At 43.9% G+C, this 27734-nt stretch overlaps 1 protein-coding gene across 3 annotated transcripts in view; it reads right to left on the reverse strand.

The window, feature by feature from the left end:
- LPAR1 (lysophosphatidic acid receptor 1) overlaps positions 1-26087 on the reverse strand; it is a 131611-nt gene extending 105524 nt beyond the window's left edge. Inside the window, exon 1 of one of the 3 annotated variants that reach the window (XM_077912883.1) lies at positions 25932-26087. The gene's annotated coding sequence lies outside the window, so the exon portion shown is untranslated. Of the gene's footprint in view, positions 1-25105; positions 25316-25931 lie in introns of those variants that run through there. The other 2 variants (XM_077912884.1, XM_077912882.1) reach the window with 2 other exon arrangements.
- Between the last annotated feature and the right edge of the window lie 1647 nt (positions 26088-27734).

The following is a 27734-nucleotide window of genomic DNA, read 5'->3' on the forward strand; positions in this document are numbered from 1 at the left end:
TAGTCAGGGTTTCTCAATGTTGACACACATCTGGCCCCAATTTTGAGTCTTGGGAATCAGAGCAGTGGAAACAAGAGAACCAGGAAAATAAGACAGGAACTAAAACCACCTATCTTAAAACACATTAAAATTTAGAATTATTGGCACTTAGAGGGGGAAAGTCAACATTTACTAGGGCCTTTCAACAGAAAGAGAAAAGACCAATGAAACCAAGAAAAGAGGCAAAGCTAATAATGCGTGGCGGCTGCCATTTCCCTTTAATGACATCAAAATCCACATCAGATATATGATTCGTGTGTTGGTATCTAGTATCCTCGAACTAGAAACCAGATTTTAATCTCTAATTTATTCAAGAATAAAAATTCAGGCCACAGGCAACATACTTTCATGAGACTCTAAATACGCATTATTATTAGCTAATGACAGGAAAACCTTGCATTGTCTAGTTGAGTTCACACAAAATTTCATGACTCCCCTCTCTTTCTACAAGCAGATCCCTAGCCAAAGAACAAGAATACAAAGTCTCAGAACAAAACCTTTAACTTATTCTAGTCTTCCTCTGATCTCTAAAGGAGTGATTCTGCAGTGCTTTCCAAATTCACAGCAGACCTGATGTATAAACATCAAATCATCAAAGACAGTTCAAGAGAGCACTTTGCTTCCAGAAACATTACAAGCGAAAACTAAGAGCTTCTACACCTGCAAATAATAAACTTCAAAGGCAACCCCAAACTAGCCTGGCATTTATCATCAGTGCACATAAGTGTGTGTGTGTATACTCAGTTGACCAACTATAGTTTACCTAGCCTTTAGCTTGGATTCTTGTATAGGGTCCTAAAACTTAACGGTGCTGTTCATAAAATTAATAGCATCTCCCAAATGGAAGGAAATTTCTAGTCTAGTTCTACCTCTTAACCAATGCTTTAATCTTGTCTACATTAGCCAGTAGCTGCTTGAAAACTTCCAATGATGGGAAGCTCACCGCCTCCCAAGGCCAGCCATGAAGTCCTCAAGCAGATTACTCACTAGAAATTCTCAGATGTAGTTCAAGTCATACTGACTGAGAAGCCCATCCATGGGGCCCAACTGCTCTTCTGTAATTCAATAGAATCGCATCCTTCAAACACTTGAAGGTATTGTAGGCAGATGAAGGTAGCAGTCAGGCCATCCATTTCTTTCTTCATTTCTCACATCCTTCAGAGAACTTTCCACCCTCCACTCAGAACACAGCTACTATTCTCGAAGGGTGGCACCTAAAACAACCGACAGTAGAGTATCCTTGCCAGATGGTTCTGCCCAAGCCAAAATACTGTGGAACCAACCTCTCATTTGCATGCATGTTAATTTTCACATATAAGGTGTGTAGAGAACATCCTGCAATGAAAGAGTTTACGATTCGGTGTAACAGCCATTTCAAACAGGACCAGCTTCAGAACATACTACAACAATGAAACAGAATTACAAAAATTCAAGTTCTGAAATCCACGGTTTCTCAAAGAGATGCTTAAAAATGCCAAGCCCTGGATCCTTCCCAAATTGCATCAATCAGAACCTGGGACCTTGCATTTTAAATATGCTCTCCGGGGACTGTGATGCAAAGTAACAGGTGAGCACCAGTGCCTCACCTCTTGATGGCTAAATTGTTGTTCCTTTACCACACACAAATCTCCCTTGCCCTCTCCCTCCATCTCCTGGCAGTCCACCAAGGCAGAAATGCGATGACCAGTACCATCGAACTTGGGTTTCAACTGATGGCTCAACTGGGATTAGAACCAATAATAGTAATCACATCTTTTGGTTCCTGTCCAAGCTTGTCCCTAAAAAGGAGAACAGTATCTGGGATGTAGCAGGAGGAGGAGAGGGATCGAGTATTAGAGGGAGCTAAAGTTGGGGAAATAGCCTAAAGCAATTATTCACGCCGGCTCCTTGGAGGTAAGTGGTAAAAAGCTGAGAAACTGTTCATCGTGGAGGAATCTGCCAAAAAGAGGAGAGAAGGAAGGAAATCCCAGGCGACAGAGGAGAATTCCTACAGCTGAACAGGACCCACCTGCCGGATTCAGCCCGTCGCTTTGTGAAGGTTCTGCTGTTTCACTCATAGAACTTCATCAAGTTCTCTTGTATTCAAACTAAGTTTTATGGGTTTTAGAACACATTCTTCCCCAGGTAAGCAAACTCAGGATCAGAGTCTATATTTGCTACAACAAGAACAAAAACCCAAGAGTCACTCTTTTATATGCAGGGATGAGCATCAGAGTGATTTCCTCAAATATCAAGAAGAAATCCTAACACTGAACACAAACTGGGCCCATACAATTCCCTGTTGCTTTGGATCCTAGTTTTTAAAACGACACTTCGTTCTCTTGCCAAATACAGATGCAAACTGCAGACAAAACATCCTACCACAAAACTAAATCTGAGAATGCCCAGGACCAACAAATCCACAAGAAAGGGGGCTAAATTCCAAACCCAAAATGGTAAATGTAGTAACGATGACCCTTACCCTGTGGTCAAAGATGAATCCAATTAATGTTACCTTAAAAAGAATTTCAGTAACTCCTCTCTTCCTGTTGTAATTGCCCATGATAGGCCTCCAAAGCCAGCAGTTTGGTGGAGACACTTTCCGACCAGCGTACTCCTTCACCCTGTGTGAACTCTACGAACCAAGCATTAATGGATCCCATAATCTGTCAAACATTTACAATTACAAGGGGATCAATAAAAGATGGAATTGTCATACAGTTACCGTCTAGATTGCTCTGATTCCAAAGTGACAAAGAAAAAAAAAAAAAAAAAACAGACGGTGACTCAAAAAACGACATCTGTTAAATCACGAGGGCTGGAAGGGACCTTAAAGGTTACTCTAGTAAATCCCTCTAACCTCTAGTCCCTCCTCCAGACAACCCAGTCATCAAGTAAATCATTATCAGGGCAAGTGCAACGTATTCAAAAGTCTGACCTCTCTGCTTAGCCCCCTCATTAACCAGAATCGCCCTGTGCCACTTCAAAATCCCCCTTTCCAACTGGAACTGGAATCCATACGGCTGTTGTCACCCACATACAACATATCTGCCCCTGGATATCAGGTCGCCCGGCTCCCCATGCCTCCATCTTCTTGGCCTTGGCCAATCAAAATGCCACACAGTCCACTCCTGAGCTCTCCACACCCACCTGTTCCCACCCAGGCTCCTTTTTCACCTTAACACACCAATTCTGAGCAAACTCCAAACTGCCTGTTCTGCTCCCATTCACACAGCCTCCGGGGGTCCCATGGAGAAAACTCAAGGACAAGATGAAGAGGCCACTCTCATCCTTGTATCCTCATCTCAGCAGAGCCCACAATGGCAGCCCTTAATGCCATCACTGCTCTCTTCCATTGCTCGGGGCATTTTTTCTAAGCGTATAATCCTTTCAAGGAAGCTCCATAACTTTCACATCCATCAAGGAAACATCAGTAGGCATGGGGCAAGAACCTCTAGGTGCCGTGCTACCCCTCCTGCTCACCCCTACTGTCCATCATTTGAATAATCTGGGCCATTTTTTTTCACCTGTCTTCTCTGGCTCACCTACCACACACAGCCTAGACCACTCCTTTCAAGCCTGGATGCTCACTAGAGTCCCCAGGTAGCTGTCCTGTTATGGGCTGAACTATGTCCCCCAAAGATTCATACATTGAAGTCCCAACCCCTGGGCCTTCAAAATCTGCCTTCTTTGGGCATACAGTCCTTTAAAGAGCTAATTAAGTCAAAATGAGGTCCTCAGGGTGGGCCCTCATGCGATATGACCAGTGTCCTTACAAGAAAAAGAAATTTGGACACAGACCTGCACACACAGAGGAAAGATGTGAAGATACAGGGAGAGGACCAGCTACAGGCCAAGGAGAGGGGCCTCAGAAGAAACCAACCCTCCAACACCTTGATCTTGGACTTCTAGCCTCCACAATTATGAGAAAAATTTCCATTGTTCAAGCCGCCCAGGCTGTGGTATTTTGTTATGGCAGCCTTGGCAAACTCATACACCTCCCCCTGCCCACCTTATTCTCTCCAACTTCTCCATCTTGGTGAATGTTTGGTGATTCCATTATTACTCCTCATCCTCCTAAATATCTTTCACCTCTGCCTCCTTCCCTCTAAATCCACAGCTACTGCCTTATTTCAGGGCCTCATTATCCCCCCTTTGGATATTCCAGTCACTTCCACTTACCATTTCTCTTTGCTGTGTGGAGAATCATCTTCCTGATGAGAATGTTACCATGACAATTCTGTTTTTCAAGCCTTCCCACAGTTCTCTATTCCCTCCAGTCTGACCTCCTGGACAACAGCATACAGAGTGCCTTCCAGTTACTTCCTGCTTTCGCCATAACCTGTCTTGTTCCTTGAGCTCTCTCACTTTGGATCCACCTGGAACTTCCCTAACACATAATGCTGATCCATGCAACTAAGTGTCTGTACACATTCATTTGGCTCAAGGAGAAGAATAGCCTCTCTATGCCTAGCGAACACCTATGCCATCCTTCCAGTCTTAGCCTCAGAATCACTCAGTGAAAACTTTTATGAACCTCTTCCCCACCCAGGTTAATTACTCCCTGTTCTGTGCTGCCTCTGATATCAGACTTACTTCACATTACACTGTGACCATACTTCGGCAGGTGTCACTGTCACAAATACCCACAGGACTGACCAGGCATCATAAATCAATGAAGTATCTAGTGGAAACACATCTTAAATTCGCATGATACAGAAAAACCATGCTTGTGCTAGAACCAACCATACTGCCATGGCTGTCTTATCGTTTAAAACCCTGCACTTAAATAAAATGCATATGGAGCCAAGTTCATCTAGCCAGAGGCACACAATGGCAGGGCCTTCATTGCTCTTCCCTCTACTTCTTGAGGTGAAAAAGCTAGAGAACACGCCTGTGGGTATTCTCATAGCCTGACTAGCTGTAGTTCAAGACTGACTCATGTTTGCACTACCCTCAATGGGACTGACACTGAAGGCACATGGATACACACTTCACGGTTACAAGGAAAGGACTCAGTGTTGAGTTGAGCTCACTTGGCTCAATTTTTACCAAAAAGACTTTGTGAGAAGTAACATTCACAGGCAGTATCTCGGAAGGTACCACGCCCTTCATTCCACAAGCAATGTGGAAGGTCTATCCTTGGACAGAGCCATGCCAGCAAAGAGCTACTTGTCTGAACGATCTTTCTTTGATGCCCATAGAATTGCTTTCCTGAGATAAGCTTTGGCATTTTGCCCTTGACCCATACTGAGTAACATTATTTTTTTTTTAACCCCACGGTTCTATTCATTATAAAAATTGTGCTTGGAGACACTGTTAATTATACTAACATATCTAATGTTTCAAGAACCACAGATGAAATCTTTTCTCCTCCCAGTGCCATGAAGAGCTCTTTAGTCCTTGTCCCCACAGCCATCTGGCTCATAGAGTGAATTGTGTCCCCTCTTGGTGTCAATTACTGGGAAGAACAGCGGAATGTGTGGTCCTTTCCATAATACACGCACGGGATCCTCAGGTGGATGTCCTGTCTTGGTCTTTGGTTAAATTCACACTCTCTTTTTCTCTCCACATTTCCTTCTTGTGCTTATTACATTTCTTTTTCTTCAGGAGGAAAATGCACAAGTAACCAATGCACTATTTTCAGTGAGTCCCCACCTCTACAGTTTGTCAGTTTCTTAAAGACAAGACCTCCCTCTTAGACTCATTTTGTATCTCCAGAGTCAAATAAGCAATCATTTATTGTCAAATGTAGTTACATCATATGTGATTACTTCTAATTATGGATGAAATGGTAAACCACTCTCTTCTTAAGGAAGGTCATTTCTTTTCCCCAGAAGAATAAAGGTGACACCCCCCGCCCCCCGTCCTTAATACCAATAGCATCTAGAAGGCATTATGGAGACCAGTTTCGGGAAATCACAGTTAGTATGTATGGTTATAAATATTACATAATTTTTCATTATTTGCTATCCATTTTTAGAATATTTGTTCCATCTGCTAGTAGTTAACCAATTCTTTTGTAGAAGCCTACTAACCAGGAATATTCCACAATCAGTTTATAGAATGAATGGAGTTAAAACCAAAATATTTTATGGCATACTAAAATCTGTGCGTTCAAAGAGTCCAGGACAAAGGAAAACCTCAGGAAGATGTTCTCTGTTAGAATACAAAACTGTGAGGCAGTGAAAAAATACTACCACAAAGGAGAGAAACATATCCACTAGTGAGGTCAGATCAGTTCCACTCAGCATCATCCAGGACCGATTAGTAAAGCTCATTGCTCTAATCATTTTCCAAGTTCTAGAAATGCACATCTATACAAAGTTCAATCTTCCAAATTTTTTTGAAATTCAGCTGGTTAGTAGTGTGAGGTGTTATCATTGTTTTGGAAATCGATTTAATAATTTCTCATCACTAGTCATAAAAATCATCCCTACTTTTTGAGGCAGCAAATTCTGTAAGTAGGAACCTAAAGAAATCATCTGAGGGGTGGCCGGGTGTCACAGTCAGTCAAGCCTCCGACTCTTGGTTTATGCTCAGGTCTGATCTCAAGGTCTTAAGATCAACCCCCCTGTGGGGCTCTGCACTCAGCAAGGAGCCTACTTCTTTCCCTCTTCCTGTGCCCCTCTCCCCTGTGCATGCGCTTGATCTCTCTCTGAAAATAGAAATAAATCTCCAAAAAAAATCTGAAATGCAGAAAGAGCCGTGCACACAAAGGTGTTCACTGAAGTGAGAGGTAGAGCTACTGCTGGAATTAAGGTCACTTCTAATTATGATATACTATTATGACAAAGGACAGGATATTCATTATACCCAATAAGATTTTGACCCTATAAAATATGTGAAGACATTAGAAGGTAATATCTCATAAAAAGTTGACAATTGGATCTCCAGGTGGTAACTGTAGCTAGTTTTTTCCTGTATACTTTTGATTTCTACAATAAACACATATTACTTGTGTAATTTTAAAAGTTTTTTTTTTTAGAAAACCATTTTTAATATACTTGGAAGTCATATAATATTACTCTCTGATCCTGCTCTTTATTAGTCTCAGAAAATTAACTAAGAAGCTATTGGGAGCAGTGTTCTTTTAAAATAGCAAAGAAATGAGAAAACTAAATGTCCAAAAATAGGACAATGGTCAAATGAACAGCAGCTTAACAACTTAATCCAAATGGACTACTATGGCTATTAAAAATATAATGACGCAGACTATATTGCCACATCTAACAGTAAATAGAAAACCATCAGTAGAGGCACACTAGTAGACACATAGATCAAAATAACAAAACAGAGAGCCCAGAAATCAACCTATGCTCAAATGTCAATGAATTTATGACAAAGGAGACAAGAATGTACATTGGGGAAAAGATGGTCTCATCGACAAATGGTATTGGGAAAACTGGACAGCTACATGCAAAAGAAGGCAATTGGATCACTTTTTTTTTTTTACAGCATATATAAAATAAACTCAAAATAAAGACCTAAATTGAAACCTGAAACCATGAAATTCCTAGAAGGAAACATGGGCAGTAAGCTCTTCAACATCAGTCATAGAAACATTTTTCTAGAGAGGTCTCTTGAGGCAAGGGAAACAAAAGCAAAGTTAAACTATTGGGACTTCATCAAAATACAAAAGCTTCTGCACAGCAAAGGAAATAATCAACAAAACAAAAACAGTCTATTGAATGAGGAAGATATTCACAAATGACATATCTGATAAAGGGTTAGTTTCCAAACTATATAAAGAACTTATACAACTCAACACCAAAAAAAAACAAGTAATTCAACTTAAAAATAGGCAGAAGATATGATTAGATATTTTCCCAAAGAATAAAGATGGCCAACAGACACATGAAAGATGCGTAATGTCACTCTTCATCCAGGGAAATGCAAATCAAAAGTATAATGAAATAATCACCTCACATCTGTCTAAATAGCTAAAATTAAGAACACAAGAAATAACTGTTGGAAGACTCTGGAGAAAAAGGAACCCCCCATGCACTGTTGCTGGGGATGCAAATTTGTACAGCCACTGTGGAAAACAATTTGACGTTCCTCAAAAAATTAAAAATAGAACTACCATATGATCTAGCAATTATACTGGATATTTACCCAAAGGAAACAAAAATACAAATTCAAAAAGATATATGCATCCCTATGTTTATTGCATTTTTTTTACAACAGTCACAATATGGAAGCAACCCATGTGTCCATACATAGATGAATAAAGATGTGGTGTATATATACACACACATAGAATATCACTCAGTTACAAAAAAATTTTAAAAAAGAATGAAATCTTGGTGTTTTCAACATGCATCGATCTAGAGGGTATAATGCTAAGTGAAATAAGTCAGTTAGAGACAAATACCACATGATTCCACTCATATATGGAATTTTAAATACAAAAAGAAAAAGACAAAACCAGACTCTTAAATATAGAGAACTGGTGGTTGCCTGAGTTGGGGGGCTGGGGGGGGGGTTGCAATGGGTGAAACAGGTGAGGGGGATTAAGAGTCCACTTATTGTGATAAGCACTGAGTCATGCAGTAAAAGGTTGAATCATTATATCGTACACCTGAAACTAATATAACACTGTATGTTTACTTGAATTTTAAAAATTAATTTTTTTAAAAAAGAAAATGGTCAGTAGAAACAAAAACACGTTTGTTAACTCTAGGTAGAAGTAGACCATAAAATAGACCACAGTGGAAATAGGCCATAAAATTAACATGATTAAATGAAAAATATACTACATTAGGGAACTGCAAACATGAGTGGGTTTGTTTATTTAAATATTGCCATAATGCAATGGTTTCATAATGTCTGGTTTCAGAAAATTTTTAAGCATTTTAAAGAATATTCAAATCAGTGTTTTTACATTAAAAACATTTTTTAAAGGAGTTGAAAAGTTGTAAATACTTTAAGATATGTTCATTGAAAGATTTTTATTAGCTGAGTTATTCCACCATTAAAATGGGACGGTTGAGCGTCGCCTTCGGCTCAGGTCGTGATCCTGGGGATCTGGGATCGAGTCCCACATCAGGCTCCAAACAGGGAGCCTGCTTCTTGCTCTGCCTGTGTCTCTGCCTCTCTCTCTGGGTCTCTCAGAATAAATAAATAAAATCTTAAAAAAAGAAAAAACATAAATACTAAAAAAAAAAAAAAAGACCATAAATCTAAAAAATAAAAAAAAATTTTCTTAAATGGGATGAAAAAGGAAAGGACCTTGGTAAGTAAATGATTAGGTCGGTGCATTCTCCCTCAATCAGAATCAGCCCCAAATAGTCCACTAACCTCTGTCATCACAGCAATGGACACGCTTAAAACTTTTTTCCCCAAAATTAATGGAATGTTAAGTATGTCTTACAGTAACTGTTACAGGAATAATATATTTAGACACGAAACCTGAGCTAATTCTTGCTCCTAGAGAAGGTATTCAATGATGTCCCTAATCCCTGAATCAGATAAGAATTTGTGGTTTGTGGTACTCCACTTTGAGGTGGCCAAATGCTTGAAGAGTTGCCAAGACTGCATTTCCCAAGGTCATGGTGACAAAGCCCTGCTTGAGGGTTGGCATTCCCTCAAACAAGCAGAGATGTTCAAGTGATGCTCCTAACTCTGAAGATAAAATTCCTCCAGGGAGCTTTAGCTCTTTGTCTACACAACCTCTCTCCTAGAGCTATCCAGAATGCCTCTCCTTAGAACATTAGGCAGTACATGAGAACACCCTGTGCCTCTTCCTGGCTTTGTCTGCCTTGAACTTAATCTAATCCCATGACTCCCACCCTTCTGATTCACTTATGTCTAGTACTAGCCTGAAGCAATACCTGTGTCTCTGACCTGTCTGAACTTAGGCCCAACCTGGATCCCAAACACCAACTGTACGACCTGTCTCTGCCTTGTCCCAGATCAGGAGCCCTGAGGTCCTGGCCAGGTTTCCATACGGTATCGGCTTAAGGAGAAGATAATTCAACAGCAAATAAAGGAATATGAGCTGATGAGTCAGCATCAAAACACACAAAGTAAAATACCCACAGCTACCTGAATGTCCTGAATAAATATTTATTATGAGAAATCAGAGAAAGCTCCAACAGAAAAAGCATGCATCTTTTTTTCCCTTAAGTATATCTTACTCAAAAATAAGAACAAGTGAAATAAAGCACTCCTAAGTGAAATAGCGACTTAAAATTATTTTGAAATCACCAAAATAAAAAAAGTTCTTTAATCAACTGATTTAATACTCATGTAAGAAAAATGGAGTTGTCAAGTCCTTTCCATCTGTTCCACATAAGACCCATTCTTTATCAAATATTCCTTAAACTTGGAACAGTCATTAAAACTGAATTAGTCCTCCATGTGATTCCTTAGTCCTTTAAATCTCTTTGAAATAACATCGCTCACTGTTCAATGGGTTTTTATAAAATGTGGATTATATATAACTTAGATACTGTACATTTCCCCCAAAGCAAATACTCAGAAAATACAAAGGTAATGATTTTTTCATCTTCATGGACTCTCACAGGTTAAAAAAAAAAACAAACAAATTTAATTTCAAGGCTGGGCAAACTGCAAGCCAGGATGGTAAAGCCGTAAGGATCTGCTCAGGAAAGTCCCTGTTACCAAGAGAAGCATTAGCTGTGTCAACCACAGAGCCTTACAATACACACGAGGACGTAAATACCTGGAGTCTCCTGCATTTGGCTGGAGCCTGTCAGACAAAATTGTCTCAATGGCATGGGGTCATCATTTCTTTGAACATTCAACAGCCAGAGCAAAGTTGAAAATAAAAACTGTAGAGTCAATGAATACAGTAATGATTAGTGCAAACTGATTCCAAGTCCTTGATTTTTAATTTTTTTTTTTTTTACTCCAGTACAGCAGACAAAGCTACATCAGTTTCAGTACAACAGAGTGATTCAATTTCTCTCTAGGTGACACTTTGCTTGCCAGGGTCACTACCACCTGGCACCATACAGTGTTATCACAGTATCATTGACTGTATTCCCTCAGCTGTGCCTTTTATTCCCGTGACAACTTCATTTCATAACTGGAAGCCTTTACTCAGTTTACCCATCCCTCCACCTCCTTCTCTCTGGCAACCATCAGATCCTTCTCTGTGTTTATAGGTCCAATTCCGCTTTTGTCTGTTCCTTTGTTATTTAGACTCTGCTTCTGAGTGAAATCAGATGGTATGTGTCTTTCTCAGTCTGACCAAGCCCTCTATTTTAAAACAAGGACCTGAAGGCCTGGAAAGTGTGGGTAGGCTGACAGGTCCCCACGGGCAGCAGTGGCAAAACTGGCACTTGACTCCTTATCTCCCATCTGTCTCATTTAGTTACAAACTTATTTTATGAATTTACAATTTAAAATATTTTTTAAAAAATTCTTCACACAGCTTTAAAAAAAAAAAAGGCGAGGGGAGAACCCTAACATCTTAGTATGGCAAAATAAGTTAAAAAAAAAAAAAAAAAAACAACACTGAGAAGCTATGAAACACTCACCCACTCACCTGGTCTTCACTTACCAAGACTTAATTTCAGTTTTTCCTTTCTTCCGAATTATGCATAGTTAATAACTTAGTAAAACACTATATGAGTATTTTTTTAATCCAACCGAAACTATATCTAGCTATCCATGCAGAATTTTGTACAGTTCCTAACACAGAGCAAGCCTTTAGTAAGTACTAGTTATTTTTAGCAATGCACAAAAATTGCTATAATGAACTGCTTCAACATATACCTACATCTATTTCCCAAAAATATCCTTTCTATTCCTACTTGAATTTCGTCAAGTGGGAGAAAAAAAAAGTCACAAATAGGAAGGCCCACTAAGTACCACAAAAAAAAATTGCCAACTCATCAGACCAAAAGGCTCACCTTCCACCCGCCATTCATTTCTAGTTCTCTCTTTTGCTTGTTACTCAATTCTTCTGTGACTCTATAGTCCCATGTGTACACAACCCACCTCAGCCCTGCAGAGTTAACCCCGTCTCATTCTGCAGATCTAGTCAAATGTCACTTTCCCAGGGAAATCCTGATTCACTCCTAAGTCAGATAAGGCTCCCCATTTAACCTCTTTTGAAACTCCCTGGGTTTTTTTTTTTTTCCCCTTCTAGTACTCATCATATTTTACAAGTATATGTTTGAGTGATCATTCGGTCAATATCCCACTTTCCACTAGATTCCATGTTTCATGCCTCCGGTGATAATAACTGCTTTATGCACTAGTCTATTCCCAGCTACCAGGATGTGGTATTGCACATAATAAAGACACGTTGAATAGTGAATGGCCCTAACTCCACACACAACAGCAAGAGACTAAATTACTGTTTTCAAAATTTCTGAGTTATGATGAGCACTTTTTAATGAAAATGAACAGATAATAGAAAATATAGGAACAATATAGGAACAAATGTATTTTCCTATAGGAAAATATAGGAATATAGGAACAAAATACAAAAAGTATTATAGTTTACTATTTATAATTAAGCTACATGAAACTTGTTTTCTTCACGTATACAACCATTGCTAACTTTGGGGCATGGTCAAAGAAAAAAAAGGTTGAAAGTCACTAAGGCAGATGTCCGAATACACCTCCTCCCAACTTTCCATTAAAATGCTCAAGAAGGCATACAAAATGGCAAAAATCAGCAACAGTACTAGAGAGGAAAAAGCCAAAATCAAGCCGTCATTTCCACCACACTCTTTGAAAGATGGATAAGCAGTACATTCTTGGACCACATAAATCTGAAAGATGCACACTGCACCTTTTGAACCTCAACAAGACACATGCTCTGATGAATGTAGGAAAAATCCTGAGTCTAACTCAGGAATGCAGAAGATGCCATTGTCCGGATAAATATGTCCCGACTACACGGGAGACCTCTTCCAAGCCCGCTAAAGCAAGGGGCCTCTATGGCCCCCAGAGCTAATTAGGGTCAAAACAGACACATACAAAATATACTGGCAGATTTTATTGCAAATAGAAGACAAAAATCTGACGTCTATGCTTTGACAATTTAGGAGGTAAAACATATAAATCTATGTATTAAATGTATAACGGAAATTGAGGGGGGGAAGAGGGCAAGAATAATTAAGGCATAGTAAATTCCTGGATGTGCAGAGGAGTAGGATCAAAAGTAATTTAGTTCTTTGATTCTGAGAACCAAAGAAATCCAGGATTTTGCCTCTGGAAAACAGAGGCCATCACTTGTAAAACTGAAAACTAGACTTGGTCATTTCAAAATACTAGTATACTGAAACAAATCACACACAGAAAGCAAAAAGAAAGGCAGGAAGCATAATATTAGATTGGAAGCATACAAAACCTGCCACTTTTGTAGGTCAAGAGCAGTCAACTACCAACGATTTCACACGACTGAACCTAACAATGAAAATAGTAAAAGCTAACACATTCGGAGCAACAAGCATTTTTATAGTGTGTGTGCATGTGTGTATTGTTCTTTTACAAATAGAAATCTGTAGGCGTGGAATGCCTGGGTGGCTCAGTGGTTGAGCCTCTGCCTTAGGCTCATGGCAGTGATCCCGGGGCCCTGGGATCAAGTCCCACATCGGGCTCCCCATGGGGAGCCTGCTTCTCCCTCTGCCTATGTCTCTGCCTCTCTCTGTGTGCTTCTCATGAATAAATAAAACCTTTAAAAAAAAAAAAAAAGGAAATCTGTAGGCTTAAAGACATTATGTAATTTATATAAGCCCACGTGGCTAAATATTGGCGAAAAAAGGCAAGCTAGTACGTTTTATTCAAGGCTATGGCACCTTTGATAACAAAGAGAAAACTTAAGGGTAAGAATGAAGTTCAAACGTGTTGGTTGTAACAATAAATGTAAAAGCCATACGTTTCCTGTGAGAGGTATGTTAAAACAAAATCCAATTAAATGTCATTTACAGGCAAAAACATATTAAACAAAATGACACCAAAAGTTTAAAAATCAGAAGGATGAGGGCAGTCCGGGTGGCTCAGCAGTTTAGCGCCGCCTTCAGCCCAGGGTGTGATCCTGGGGTCCCGGGATCGAGTCCCACGTCGGGCTCCCTGCATGGAGCCTGCTTCTCCCTCTGCCTGTGTCTCTGCCTCTCTCTCTCTCCTCTCTGTGTATTCTCATGAATAAATAAATAAAATCTTTTAAAAAAATAATTAAAAAAATAAAAATTGATTTTAAAAAAATAAAAATTCAGAAGGATGAGCGAAGTATTTTCAGACAAGACAAAAAAAGATCGGCAACACTAATCTCAGGAAAACAGTAGGATGTGGTTCCAAATGCACAGAGGATTATTTTACATTAATAAATACATAATAGAGGCCCAATAGGAATCTTTAATATTTTGCTAACACAGAGAAAGTGCTATAACCAAACTGACAAAAGCCCATTTGTAGACAGAGACTAAAAGACCATTATCAGGCTATGACAGCTCCAGTACAGAATCAGGGCACAGAAAATGTGAATCAGATTATAGTGGCTGACTTAATAAACATATCATCTGTACGTGTCACGGGGAGAAAATCCTGCCCCTCTCAAGCAGCACAACACACAACCCTCAATTGACCAGAAAGAGAAACTGTACAAATCTCACTTAGTTACCATGATAGATAAAACGAAGTTTATGCAAAAGTTTAAGTGTGTACCCACCAGTAGCATTCCCAGCAAAGTCAGGTATTCACAAGAATGTTTACTTTGCCTGGATTGACATTTTCACAACCTTTTTATTAGCACAAAACAGAATTTAAGCTAGTTCCATTTAAAACGTTGCTACTTTCAGGGCAGCCCGGGTGGCTCAGCGGTTTAGTGCCTGCCTTCGGCCCAAGGCATGATCCTGGGGACCTGGGTTCGAGTCCCACGTCGGGCTCCCCACATGGAGCCTGCTTCTCCCTCTGCCTGAGTCTCTGCCTCTCTCTGTGTGTGTCTCTCATGAATAAATAAATAAAATCTTTTAAAAAATAAAAAATAATAAAATGTTGCTACTTTCAGACTGAATATTCCTCCTCCCTTAATGACTGGCAAAATTAGCAACAAAATACTGTTTGATAATTCAGAATTATTGAAAATGAAGTACTATATATCAAAAAGGCCAAACAAAGCTGATCGATCTCCATCCTTACACAATTCCATCGTTCAAAAAAAATGACCTAATTTCAACCAAAGAAGACTCTGACTTTTGCTTATTTTCCTAATTTTTTTTTCTAATCACATCAGCCCTTCCTTTTCTTTATCAATGTTTTTTTCTCCTTCTATCCTCACCTTTCAGTTTCACTGATTCAGCTCATCCTTCCAGCCTCAGTAAAAAAACCACTTTCTCAGAGAAACATTCCCCACCTGACCTGCCCCAAAGCTACCCTCCCTCTTATTCTCTTCCGGGACACTCTGCTTTTCTCAATAATTCCAATCACATGTTGAGCTACCTGTTCAAGGCTCCCTCCTTCCCTCAGTTGTAAATCCCGAGCACTCAATGCTACGTACTACAACATGCTCAGTATATTAATTTTTTTCATTCAAAAAAAGTCTGTTCAAAGCACTTTTTTATTCAGAAAATCGGAGTTCTACTATGTGCAAGGTACTGTACTAAGCACTGGGAATGTTAACAGCAATAACTAGAATGAAAATTTTTACACCACTTTCCCTCATTTCAGAAGTCAAAAGAAAATACAGCATAGGAAAAAAAAAATCAGGCAAGCTGGATAAATGGGAAAAGTCATACGATTTTATTTTATTATTTTTTTTTATTTATTTATGATAGTCACAGAGAGAGAGAGAGAGGCAGAGACACAGGCAGAGGGAGAAGCAGGCTCCATGCACCGGGAGCCCGATGTGGGATTCGATCCCGGGTCTCCAGGATCGCGCCCTGGGCCAAAGGCAGGCGCCAAACCGCTGCGCCACCCAGGGATCCCAGTCATACGATTTTAAATGTCGTAGTTAGGGAAGGCTGCATGAAGGTGGTGGTGACATTTGAGTTGAGACCTGAAAATGGAAAGAGAGTCAGCATACAGGTACCAAGGGAACAGAGAACTCAAGGCAGCAGGGACAGTCCAGGCAAAGGCCTGGAAACCACAGTCCACTGTGTAGATAAGCTCATCCATGGAGACTGTTGGCGGAAGGCTGGAGCTCTGGAAACACCAGCACCTAAAGATGGCAGAGAAGCACACATCCTTTAAAAGAGAGAGAGAGAGAGAGAGAGAAAAGCAGCAAGCAGAGACCAGAAATAATGAAACATGATCCATATGAAACATTGTGACTATCCTGTTGTCACTGGAAATTAAGAACCAAAGATTTTAAGGGCACCTGTACTTCTGACAGGACACAGAATGCTACCGAATATTCGGTGAGACCATTTAGTTTTTAAAACTGCGAGAAATTATCCCAAAATGGAATGAGGAAGTTATTCTTGAATGGCAGCACTATGGCTAAGTCTCCTGTACTTTCCAACTTCTAAAATGAGCGTGTACTGTTTTTACCACCAGATGGGAAAGAGTGTAATTTTAAAGAATCACAATGGCCTTGAGAGAAAATGACTAGGGATAGGTTTATCTTTGTTCTAGCTCATATGCAAGAAGCCATGCCAACATAATTATACAAAATGGAAATACACTGTTAATCAGAAAAGGGGTTTTGTTTTGTTTTAACCAAGTAAACAGCAAAGTGACACCGTATCCTACTTTTACCTTAATCAGGCAGTGGCAACTTCCATGTCCTGGACCAGATTTTATAAATCCCCATGACAAACCTGTTGGAGTTTCTGCATCTGGTCTTTAGGCAAGTGGGCCTTCCAGAGTTTTGCTGAGTGTCTCAGCTTGTCTTTTACTGTAGCAACAATAGCAATGGGACTTTCACTGCCGTGGGCCCTGCAGTGAATTAAAACTGTATTTTGCAATTCTTCTCAGCCCCCAAACCACCACCAGTCTTCTAATTAGTTTCAGGACTGTCTTTTCCTTCGCCGGGATGGACGGTTTCAGGAGCTTTTATGCACCCCAAGGAACACTGAGCTGGAACTCCATCCTCTTTGTGGCATCCCAGGGCCAGCTCATCAAGAGAAGCCATCAGTGAATGTCTGACAGCCTCGAAGACTATTTCAATCATCTGCCAGGAAGAGAAGTGGCCCACAGAATCAAAATACGCCTTGTCCCTGTTAAAACACCAAGTATGCTGGAGGTGGGGGTCCCTTTTACAATATATATGTACATCAAATCATCACATTATACATTTCAAATATCTTACCATTTTATATGTCAAGTATACCTCAATGAGGCTGGGGGGGTATATTTTTTTAAAAAGCACCAAGTATATGCCATGCCATGAACTCTGAAAGTTCTCTTCAGCCAATCCCATAAATTTCACTAGTATTTACTCTGACATACAGCACTTACTCCCCAATACTGCCAAGCTCTGACCTCTCGGCTAAGCTTCAAACTCAAATTCCAGCTACTAGCTGAAAACCTCTGCCTAAAGCCAACATGCCTCATTGGAAGAATTCTTATACTGTCATGTCCCATCTGTTAATGGCATCAACGTGCCCTTTTCTTTTCTCCTTTTGGTCCTCAGTGGCTTTGCACCCTTCTGTTGGCCCTGCAAGGTTGACCCAAAGCCTACCACCACTCTGCCACAAACCCTAACCTGTCACTCACACGCAGCACCTGGGCCTTCTAGTCTTCCGTGTAGAATTAGCTTCTCAGCCAACTCATGCACTGAGGCCAGAATCCAGCTGCAAATCCTTCCTCTACTCCGAGGCAGAGTGACTCTCTCCAGCCTCAGATGTTGAGTTGGGCACCTTGTCTAAACCTCCATTCAAAACATCTATCACTATCGGCCTGACCTTAGGCATTTGTTTCCACGGCTCTCTGTGTTTATGAGCTACTGAGAGCAGGGCCCATACTTTCCTGGTGGGTTGCTGTTGTTGTTGTTATTAATATTATTATTTATTGTAGTGTCCTGAGCCAAGCATAAGGACTTATCGCAGAAGTGCTCCAAGATTTCAGCCGCGTGAAACCAAACCGACTGGGTCTCAGGGAAAGCGAGGAGGGAACAGATTCTACTGAACTTGGAAGGCAGTTACCCTTGCCCTAGCCTTTGAACCGTTGGGTCTCTATGTCTACTCCAAGGACAGCAAGCAGTTCTGTATGGAGCTACAATAAATACTGAATACAGAATGAATGCCTCCTTTTCTTGACAGGACAATAACCCCTCTTCCAACACACCATGGCCCAAGATGGCAAAGCAGCCCCTTCACAAAAGGCAATTCTGTTTCAGCTGCGAGGCTCCCTTAGCAAGGGCCCTCCACCCTCGCCATCTGATTACCAGCTTCGAAGGGGGTCCTCGCTCCATACTCACCCCATGACACCTGCCTAAGTCACCCCACCTGGCTCCTCTGTTCCAGTGCTCCCTGGGCCTACCACAGACGCCTGGTTTCCCACCTAACAAAAGGTTTGCAGATGCCAAATGCCTGCCCTGCAAGGCCTCTCCTCCCCTCACCCGAGGCCCAGATGAAGCAGAGTCATTGTGAGGATCGCATTCTCTGCCATGAGATTTGTTGTCTTGGTTGGTGACGCAGTTTGTTCCCTGCTCCTAAAGCCAGACGGTCATCTCTCTCTGATAAAAACTTCCCGAAGTCACACACTAGTGCACGGATTCAAGAGCCACAAGGGCTGCTGGGGCTTCAAAGTACTGAGCCACAGTGGCAGCCTTAGTTACAGACTCTCCAGGACAAGCAGGGGCAGGGCCGAGCATGTGCACACACAGACACACACACAAACAGGTATCTGGGTGTGTACATATAAACATATCTGCACACACATATAAATATATACACACGTTGTAGGTCTGTACAAGCAAAAGCACAAGTATGGAAGGCTACGTAAGTGCTGACGAGGTTGCTGAGGGAGGTCACTACGTTTACTTTAGACACATCTATATTGTTTGAGTCATTACAAAATCCACGTCTTTTTGAGAAATGAATGCAGCTCCCTTGTTCTGGTTAGAACACTTTCTACCGTGTTCATTCCCTCAGTGATTGAAATAAGTAGAATGCGTTAACAGCAAAGTACTGTCATAGCGTGACCTCAAAAATAACTCTGACTCCCCCAGAAACACTAGATTTGGCTCATTCTAGGGAGTCAAACTGAACATAGAAACTCAAACACAGGCTGGGTCAAAACGAAGAGTATCCAAATGAGGGTCCCTGGGTGGCTCACTCAGTGAAGCTTCTGCCTTCGGCTCCGGTTGGGGCCTCAGGGTCCTGGGCTCAAGCCCCCTGCCCGGCTCCCTACTCTGTGGGGACTCTGCTCCTCCCTCGCCCCCCCCCCCTACTCATGTGCACACTCTTTCTCTCACTCTAATAAAATCTTGAAACAATAATAAAAAGGATATCCAAGATGAGATGGAAGCAAGCCAAAATTCCAGATAAGACACAGCTGCATCTGTCTCTAGACTTGACACAAACAGGTAAATCTTGGCTAAACATTTCCAAGTTTATAAAATGACAATGAGAATACCAGGCTCTGTCTCCTTCTTCTCCTGTTTATGAGGGAAAAGCTAACTTACCTGAAGCCACTGGGACTCAAGAGGAAGAAGAATTCAACATACTCCATATTTGAAGCATTTCAAAAGAACTCCCATTAAAAATGATAGAATGAGAGCTCCCCGAAAAGGAACCTTACACATCTTGTTTCCTACCGTTTCCCAGTATACAGTAGGTGGGCAACAAATATCTACTGACAATGGAACAGATCAATGAACAAATGAGAGATGAAATTAAGGAACAACTAAATGAAAACTAGCATTAGCAGGCAGACAATGTCAGTTCTTCATCCCATTTTACAGATGCAAAAAGAGAGAAACTTTGATTCACCCAATAATAGCAAACCTGGAAATACAAAGCCTTTTGATGCCCTCTATCCTGATCCCCTTTTTTTTTCTATTTTAGGTTCCTAGCATCCTTCCAAATCCCAACCCTTTGGCAGTCTTCCCTGACCGCCACCACCATGCCCCTCAGGGTCAGGTGAGCCGGTCCTCCCACACCTTATCTTGCTCATCACACTTCCTACACTGAAGCACTTGTTACACTGAGTCTGTTAACATGTCTGTACCTCTGGAGGGTAGGAGGTCCACCCAGACTCCCAGCCCCGAGCACCTAGCACAATGCTTATTAAATGGCAGGCAGTCAATCAAGGGCTGCTAGAGTCCAGAGAACTTGCCTCCTCTGCCCTGAATCATTTCTCCTTCCAAAGAGCCAGACACATCCTTCTGTTGGGGCAGAATTTTAGAGTGAAAGCAGCTCTGAGATTGGTCAAGGAGAACCAAAAGCATAGAGTAAGAAAACTGAGGATGGCAGATGTACATGAACCCATACCTAGCCTATTGTTTTCATATTTAAGAAAACAGATAAAGGGAAACTTGCTACAAAGAAAGGGTTCACAGTAGGTAGCACTCTCTGCAAAGTGAGTCCTGAAGCCTTCAGAAGCATAGGCAGCCGTGATGACCATAAGGAACAAAATTCCCTTTAACAAAAGTTTCAACCCGGGAAATCCCACCCCAAAGAGACCTAGGACCAGGTGCTATGGGTCAAACTTTCTTTTTCTCTTTCAGATAAAGAGGCTGGTTTCAAAATTCTTTTCCCTTATCTCCATATTAAATACAACAAACACAGCCTGGTCCACCTCCTTCAGGCTTGTACATGTTTCTTGTAGCGCTGGGCTAAAGTTAAGAGCTGCCCTGTCACTCTAGCGCTTTCTAAAAGCAGTACTACAGACATTTTTTTAAAGACTTATAACCTAAATCCATGCACACAGTACAACAATCCTCTTTCATCTCTGAAAGAAATTTGAATTTTACATGAACTTCGAGGTTAAAGTTTCTATGGCACTGATGAGGGGACGGGAGCTAAGGTCAAAGCATTAGAACAATCTTCTTTGCCTCATCCCCATAAGTCAGCATGAACCATGCTACTTTGAAATCATACTAAACTGCAGGGGAAAAAAATGTCAGGGCACTTAAATAAAATCACCATCACCACCACCCTCTCTTACATCCCTCCCTAAAAACCAAAGAAACAAACAAACAAAAAGTATCCTTCTAAGAAACAGAGTATACTAACCCTGGACTCTTTCAAATTAACTAATTAAACGTGCCAAACCCAAGTTCCCTTGCAAAAAAAAAAAAAAAAAAAAAAAAAAAAAAGATTAAACAAAGTGGTGGGAGGATCCTTCATTCAAATTGTATCCAGAAGATAGTAAAAAGCAGCTGACCTAACTAATCTCCTTTTATTAAGGCTCCCGAGTAGCCCAGCATCTCCAGGGTGAAGGTAATTAGAAGACTTGGCCAGACCAGCTCCACCTTTGACACACAGCTTAAAAGCCACCTATTCCCACCTGTGACATGGAGCTATTGTGGTACGAGAAGAAATTCAGGGGGCTGAATGCCTCTCTCTCAGATGGACCCCATAGGGATCCTTCCTATCTGAGAGGTTACGAACTAGACACCTTAGCTCTCGAGATTTAGGGAGGAAAAAAAAGCAGATGATCAGAAAGGAGGTTCTCGAAGGATTTGTCTACACCATTAAGCTACTTCTATTAGAATTACATTTAAAGGCTTTTCAGGATTGGGTCAGCCCTCCCTGCAGTACCCCACCCAACGTACTGCCCTCTCCCCACCTCCTCCCTGTTTCATTTCCGCCTACCCTTTACAAGGACATTAGCCCCATTTCAAAACTAATAATAATTCTTCCTCTTCTGTACTACAAATATTCAACCACTGTGGTTAAATACTCTGTATAAGATAAACAGGGTCAAGAATGTTGGTTGCTATTAGAGTCATGTTTAAATTAGCATTAACTAGCAGGCCCTTCCCTAAACAAAACAAAATGCTTTCTTGGTCAGCTCCGTGCCTGGAGTGACTTTAACTCACATGCTCAGAAGGCCTCCCAAGCATCATTAGTTTTTGCTAAAAGACCACTATCCGCTCGGGGGGATTATGCAGGAAGAAATGACATATCGTTTATGCTATAATTTTTATATAATCTGGATAAGCTGGAGGCAGTGCCCTAAAATTCACTAGCCATGAGTTAGAACGAAATGTAAAGGAATCAAAGCTCAGGCTTTACAAACATTTCACCCCTCTCGATGCCCCAGTAGACGTCACCATTGTCTTCCAGCATTTTGGAGGCTAATAGCCCTTCCCAACCCCACAGTAGCACAGCTTCTTAAAATAACACCCAAGCCCCCCTCCTAATTTACCACCTGGTACCTTTCCAGCCTTCATTACCCCAGACTCCAACTACATCATTCTCCACCATTCATCTTTTAAGAGATGCATCATTTTCACCCTTTAAGACCCTCCTGTGAAGCCTTCCCCAGAACGAGAAGTTCATTTTCCATTCCCTAGCATGCCAAGGGTTCTTAGATTCTACAGCTGCCACCTAGTTATGCAATCCAGCTACTATGCATTGACGCTAGCTGCATGTTTTCCCTCCGCACTGCAGCTCTTTCTAGAGCCTCATTTTTATCATCTTTGTGTCTGCCTCTCTAGGAGAAATTCAGTAATTGCTTATTCAATTAAAATTTTCTTTTCTCTCAACTTTGTAAGACATCCATAATAGTTCTCCATGAGATTTTTTAAGTAATAACACAATAGGGATTTGGGGAAGGGGTAACATGATACGTAAAAACCAGAAACCAAATAGTATGATGCTGAGTTAACAAGGCCAGAGCAAACTTTGAGACTTTAAACCAAGAGCTTATGTCTCACTTTTATTACATCACACTTCATTTTTTAAAATAAATCACGTTCCTCAAGTATGTATGCCTACAGGCACCAAAAAACACTAAAGGAAGACATGCCACACATTAAGCACGAGCATTAAAATCTTGACCTCGGGATGACTGAGTGGCTCAGTGGTTAAGCATATGCCTTTGGCTCAGGGCATGATCCCAGAGTTCTGGGATCGAGTCCCACATCAGGCTCCCTGCATGGAGCCTGCTTCTCCCTCTGCCTGTGTCTCTGCCTCTGTGTGTGTGTGTGTGTGTGTGTGTGTGTGTCTCATGAATAAATAAAATCTTAAAAAAATACTTTATAAAATCTTGACCTCAAACTACATTTTAAGTCTTGTTATTTGCTGAACACTTGGAGCTTCCCAGTGAAAATGATACAGTGTACTCTGCCCAGATTGCAACTTTCCTTACTAAGCATTTGAAATAAGATTCTTGGCCCTAAAAAATCACTAACTTCAGACTGAATGTCATTATGCATCAAAAAGACCGAGCGAGTGAGAGATCCAGCGAGTGAGATTTTTACTTTGAATCTTCCAGTCCGTCAAACAGGACAGATTCAGTATAGCCTTGACAGATCTATGGTATAATTAAAAAGAAAAAGAAATTTCTGTTTGGTAAATATTAGCTTCAAACAAAAATAGACGTTTCCAAACATCAGTTGTTGAAAGGGCTGCCCTTCCCACCTCGGTATTTTTCCTCCTCATTCACAGGGATACTGAGCTCTTCTGAGCGCCCACAGCACTGGGCAGCTGGGGTGCCCAAGAGACACCCATGCATCAGGTCCCACCACAGGGATCCCCCTCACTCCACATGGATTTTAAGGCTCAGCAGGCTCACTCACTATGATGGAATAATGGAAGATGAAAGGGTGGGGGCTGTATTGATGCCCCTGTGGAGGAGGAAAGAAAAAAGAGGAAAATCAACCCCCAGATGGAGGTCCTTCCCCCCTCCAAGCGTCTCCCGCTGCAAGTTCTCTTCTACCTCTGACCCTCTTGCCCTCTCACCTCCCTTCTGGGATAACCCGCTCACAGGTGACTCTCCCTACTGCTCCAGCACGGGACAACCCCACGCCAGGTTCTAACGACTCGGGGGAGCTGGGAAGAACAGAACAGCCAAGATCATCAAATCCGTCCATTTTCCAGATGAGTGCCCCGAGACGAAGGACAAGCTGCTGAGCTGATGGGCTAAGGTGGCACCGCTAGGGGACGCGGCGCGCGTGGACTGGGATGATGCCAACCCCTCTTCCCGCCTGCGCCTCCCCCCTTCTCTTGTTTCTTTGCTTCTTTAGCCTCAAAGTAAACGGCGGGTAAAATCCAGCCTTAACACACTTAAAATGCTAATCATCACTCTCAAGTTTGCACTGGAGGCAAATTTGCTCACTCCTACCGGATTCGGAGAACCAAGGGCAGAAACAAGTGGATGCGAGTGTGTGTGTGTGTGTGTGTGTGTGTGTAGGCGCGAAAGCAGTTCACTCGGGTCCAGACAGCCCTAACTCCAGTTACACCCCTTTCCCTCCTCCGGGCTTAGGCTTCCGTATGACCAGGGGATCGCTCCCTAGGGGAACCGAGCAGCTTTCCCAGCGCTGTCCCCCTTTAACCAGAATCGCAGGCTTTGCATCACGGACCACTCGCCTCCCAGTTGTGCTCACGCTGGACAAACCACACTTATGCAAATAGGTGAAAGACACGGACTGTTAGAGCCTGAAGGAATAGAGGATTCTACCCCATAACTGCAGTTACCTGCTTCCCATATTCGGGTTTGCACACAACGCGCCCATCCCAGCGGGAAACGGTGCAACTTTAACAAGCGAGCGCTCGCTGAAGACCCACGTTTATGAAAACTCCACAGATTTCAACAAACGAGAAAAGAAAGAGAAGCAGGGGCACAGAGCAAGAATCTCAGGCCCCAAAGTGAAGGCAGCAACAAGTCCTGGATGCCGTCATCCCTTACGCATCAAAGGCCCAAATGGCAGCAAAGAAAAAAAAAAAAGAATAAAATTTAAATCCATTCACAACAAACTAGTCCGACACAAACCAAACGAGCCTGTCGGTTTCAAAACCACCAAGTCCAAGCCAGGTCCCTCCCTTGCCTTCAGTGTCCCAGTTACTTGCTAAGCGTGTTTGCTGGGCGGCTGCACCGACACCAAGTTTAAAGTCCGCAGCCCGGGAGCGCGAGGAGTCGTCGGGGAGACGCGGGGTGCACCCCGGCGCTCCCGTGCCCCGGACCCGGCTTCGGGGTCACCTCGAGCCCCCCACCCCTGCAAGCCCTTCTCGCGCTCCCACCCAGACCCAGGTAACCCGAGGCCACCTACGTGTCACTTGGGCGGGTCCGGGCCGCGGACGCGGCACAAAGCGCGGGCCCCGGGGCGCACCGACCTGGCCGGGGAGGGGGACGGAAGGGCCGGCGGCCCGGGCGGCTGCGGCAACTTCCCTCCCGGGGCGCGGGCGACTGGCTGGTGGCGGAGGCCGGGAGAGCCTCGCCTCCTGCAGGCCGGCTCGCGGCGCGCACGCCCACCCACAGCCGACACCGGCGAGCGCGCGCGCGCGCACACTTGCACCCGCTCGCACACTCGCACGCGCAGCCACAAAGCCTGTCTGCCCCGGGACGGCGCGAGCCGAGCGCGCCGAGCGGCTGCGCAGGCGACGCGGCGGCCCCTGGCTCCGCGCCCAGGGGGCGCCGTCCCCCGCCCCCCGCGCCCGCCCCTTTACCTGCGCCCGCCGCTGCCCCCCCGCCCCCCGGGCTGGCCTCCCGCCGCGCGGTCTCTCCCCGCGGCCGGCGCCCGGCCCTCCGCCCGCCCCCTCGACGGCCGCCCCCTGCGCCCCCACCCCCGCCCCCGGGAAGCCGGAGCCGCGCTCCGCCGCCGACGCGGGAGACGCAGCCCGGGCAGCGCCGGCCGCCGCTCGGGCCGCCAGTCCGCGCTTTGGCGCGCTGGCCGGGGCGGCGGGGTGGCCCGGAGCCGGCGCGGCCGCCAGCCTCCGTCCTCCCCCCTCCTTCTCGGCCCGCACCGCTGCTCCCTCCCCCTGGCTCGTTCCGTCGCGGGGTGCGACGCCCCCCGGAGCCCCCCGCAGCCCGCGCGAGCCCCCCGCGGCGGGAGACCCGCGGGCTCGGATGCTCAGCCCCCCCCCCCCCGCGCTCACCTAGCGCCCGCCGGCTCGCCGCGCTGGGTGGGCTCCCCCAGACGGTGCCTTTTCCTTCTGTCGCTCTGCTCTTCCCACTCGGAGAGCTCGGGGAAGCATCGCGGGCCCGCACCCCCCGCAGGAGGGCCTCTCCCGCAGTCAGCGGCCAAGCTCGGCGCGGACCCCGGCTTCCCCCCGCACGGCCCGAGCTGGAGGTGCTCGCGCGTCCGCGTCTGCAGCCCGAAGCCGGCGTGCCGCGCGCCCCCAGCTCCCCAGGCGCAGGGCTGCAGCCGCTCTTCCGCTTTCCCAGGGCAACTCTGCAAGTGCCAACTCTCGGCGTCCGGAGGGTAATCAAGGGCGGGGAATGCACACCTGGAGGTGTGGGCGGGCGCGGCGCCGCGGGACCCCGGGAAGGTGGCCGCCGCCGAGGTTCGCGCGGGCCCTGCACGGCCGCCGGTCGGTCGGGGGCTCTCCGGCCGCGCCACCTCTCCCCCACCTCCCGCTTCCCACCCCCGGCTTCCCAGGATTTCCGGACTCGGGGCACTTCTCTGCCGCTCGCTGCGCTGCCAAAGCCGCCACGCATCCCAGGCAGCTGCCGGGCAGGAGGGGAAGCTGGGCGAGCCCTTGCCGGGGGCACCCGGGAGGCCCGGGGAGCGGTGCGGCAGGGGGACCCGCGACCCGGGCGGGGGGGACCGCCCCGGGGTTGGGGGCGGGGGGCACGCGGCGATCCTGGGCTGCTCGGAAGGGAGAGGTCCCTTTAAACCGCAGTGGGCGGGGAGGGGAAGACTTCTTGTAAGGGATGGAAACTTTTCCAGCTACCGGTTAGGGACGCGTTGGTAAGAGAACGCGCGACCCTCTCCGCCCGGCGCTGCTTAGAACTTTGCGTTGGCCTCTGGTTTCTACGGGATGCTCAGGGCTGAGACCGGTCTGCTAGCCAATTACTGTCTGAAGCGGTTTCTTTCTTTTTGTAAATAATCTTTCAAATCCCTCTCGTTGGTTTTTTTTTTTTTTTTTTTTTTTTTTTTTTTTTTTTTTTAAGTAATCTCTACATCCGATGTGAAGCTGGAACCTACCTACAGCCCCGGAGATGGAGACCCAGGCTCTAGGGACAGAGCCAGCCAAGCGCCTCCCTTTTCAAGAAATCAACTTGAAGCGATTCCACTTTCCCTCCTTTCCTACCAAATTATGATTTATTTTTACAATAATCTACTTAGAATGTGAAAAAAATAGAAATGTTGATGCAGGCACAGCGCCTATTATATTCACGTACGCTACAGAGATGCATGTGCATATGCTTATCTCAAATACTGAGAGGTGTTCACCTTAAACTCTAAAAAAAAAGTTGGACAAATAGGAAAATATCCACCGTAAAGTCTAATACAAAGTACATACTGATGAGAAGAGTACATGCTGAAAGGGTTTTGTTTTCAACCACAGCTCTACCCAACTCGAAAATCACTTAGCTAATTTTCCTGTCTCTTTGTTACACACTCTTTATTTCCTGCTAGGTTTCCTAATGCCAGAAATTGAATATCTAGCGAAAAGAACATTTTATATTTTTATTTAAAATAAAGTATTATCTTAATTTTATTAGTAAACATTATTAGATTATTTAATTTAAAAGTCATTTCTGTGTTTAGCCCTTCCTCATAAGTCAGAAGCAAAGTGTCAATGAGTTTCTTGCCTACTACTCCCCTTGAATATTTTCGAATATATTGATTTTATCTCTTCCCATCTTAAGGAATATGGCTGCTTGTGCTTTGATTATACCTTAACTGCCTTAATATATAACCACCTACTCTGTGGTCCTCACATCAAATGGGG

Source organism: Canis aureus, chromosome 10 (genome assembly GCF_053574225.1).
Source record: "Canis aureus isolate CA01 chromosome 10, VMU_Caureus_v.1.0, whole genome shotgun sequence".
In the NCBI taxonomy this organism is placed as follows: Eukaryota; Metazoa; Chordata; class Mammalia; order Carnivora; family Canidae; genus Canis; species Canis aureus.